At 26.8% G+C, this 2500-nt stretch overlaps 1 protein-coding gene across 1 annotated transcript in view; it reads right to left on the bottom strand.

Moving 5' to 3' along the window:
* The window catches only part of LOC137643271 (uncharacterized), a 755072-nt gene that overhangs the window by 18872 nt on the left and 733700 nt on the right, over window positions 1-2500 (bottom strand). The window lies entirely within an intron of this gene.

The following is a 2500-nucleotide window of genomic DNA, read 5'->3' as shown; positions in this document are numbered from 1 at the left end:
GTTTTTTTTTTTTTTTTTTTTAAGAGAAAACATTTCATTTGGTATCAGTAGAGCTTGAATTGTTTAGTAACTTCTCATTGACCCGTTAAATAATTTCATAAATATATTTCAAAATATAACTTTTATTCTTTGTATGGTAATAGTTTTTCAGTTCATTGTGTATTCAGTTCCTTATCTGCCATTGATTCAAGAATAAGTAAAAAGCGATTTTACTTTTTATTACTTAACGTGAATTGTCTTAAATAGCTTCTTTTATCATAAGTGCTGACTTCTATATAAGCAATATGGCCAGCCTGTTTTTTTTTTTATCTGACAATTTACTGAACTGTTGGATATATTGAACCATGAATGAGACCAATGTTTGACTATCCTTTGTGTGCCGCGTGTGATGAATATCTCAGGGTTGAAGTAAATTCCGTGTCCCACTAAAGAATAGATTTTTACCAAGTTCTTTTGCCATTTTTAAAGTTACAGAAGGTGGTTGTACTGTGTAAAAGTTCATCCTCAACCTTAGAGAATTTGAATATTGCATTGCCAAAAGTTTCAATTATTTGTAAGACTAGGAAAATTGTGAAAATTCAATTAAACATTTTTGTTACATGTGGTTAATAGTCAAGTATGACATATTAGATTAGGATCAATATAGGTAACACTATCACTAGTGAGTATGAAGTACCACAATAAATGTGAAAGTTGTGATGTAGCCACTAAAGTTCTTCCTCGTGAGAAATAATTATACTACGTACTGTATTTTGAACAATAAATTGTAAGGAAAATTCAGTATAGTTTTTTGTGAATCAGGTTGAAAGACTCCATCTGTTAATCCATTTCTTGCAGCATCCCTTTATTATTATTCCTCAAGAAAACCTTTGACCAATGCTAAAGGCGAATCAGATGAGCGTTTTCTGTCTCGAATGAAGCTTTAGAAGTTGTACGTACTACTTTGATAGTTTTTCATTACAGTCTCCTCAAACTTGATGTACTGTACTTGGCCCAACTGTATTCAAGTAATGCTGTCCTGATATAGCATCAGGTTGGATGTGGATGTGACCTAAGGCAGTCATTTCCACATCGAGCTTTTGGGGATTGGGCATTATCCTTAAGCAAAATCATGCCCTCTCTGTTCTTTTATCTAGATTAGTCATGTGAACTGTTTTACATATATATATATATATATATATATATATATATATATATATATATATATATATATATATATATATATATATACACAGTGTATATATATATATATATATATATATATATATATACAGTATATATATATATATATATATATATATATATATATATATATATATATATATATATATATACAGTATATATATATATATATATATATATATATATATACAGTATATATATATATATATATATATATATATATATATATATATATATATATATATATACAGTATATATATATATATATATATATATATATATATATATATATATATATATATATATATATACATACAGTGTGTGTATATATATATATATATATATATATATATATATATATATATATATATATATATATTATGTATATTTTATATATATATGTATTATATATATTATATATTATATATATGTATATATATATATATATATATATATATATATATATATATATATATATATATATATATATATGTATATATATATATATATATATATATATATATAGTGTTAGTGCCTCCATTACTTGTTTGACCCTTTCCAACCTTTATATTTCCAAAGACAGTAGCCATCACCTGGCCAATTTTTGTCTATTGCCAATTTTTTTTTCGGGACGGGGAGAATCATATTGTACTATTGCTTGTTATAATTTTTCAAAACTCAAAATAGTGAACCTGTATCAGCTTGGGTTGATAATAGCATGTAGAATTGACATGGATCAACTTGGAGATGAGAAGAAAGTTTCTTGGAAGTTTTCTGTTTTTTGAGCTGTTCAATTGTCAACGATATTACTATCGATTTTAGAGACCCTTGCTCATCCTCTAAATTTCCGTCATAATAGTGTGCTCGGATTTATGCTGACACCAGTGTGCGTGCGCGTGTATCTGTGTGTGTATATCTGTCTAAATATTTAGACGTCATTTATGATGCGTCGAGTACACTAGTATCACCATGTTGGATAAAAGAGGGGACAAAAGCCATACCAAACACATGTTTATAGAATTCTCCATTAAAGCTAAACACACTTTTTAATACACAAAAAAATGAGTTTAATAATAGTATTGGTTAGGAATGGTAACTCATAAGAATTTAAAGTACCAGAAAGGAAACCTAATAGGGCATAAACAAGTATTTTAGTAAATAATGAAGTCACACAAAAATTTACAAATCTGGAAGAAAAATGGAATCGACTGGCACTGAAAAGTTACCGGACTAAGAATTTTCAGGATAATTGTGTTGTGATTTTATCAGGAAAACCTATATTTCAGGAAGTGAAAAAAACTTTGGTGTATGGCTTATA

This window comes from Palaemon carinicauda, chromosome 6, assembly GCF_036898095.1.
Source record: "Palaemon carinicauda isolate YSFRI2023 chromosome 6, ASM3689809v2, whole genome shotgun sequence".
NCBI classification, from domain to species: Eukaryota; Metazoa; Arthropoda; class Malacostraca; order Decapoda; family Palaemonidae; genus Palaemon; species Palaemon carinicauda.
This window is presented reverse-complemented; position numbering and strand designations above follow the sequence as displayed.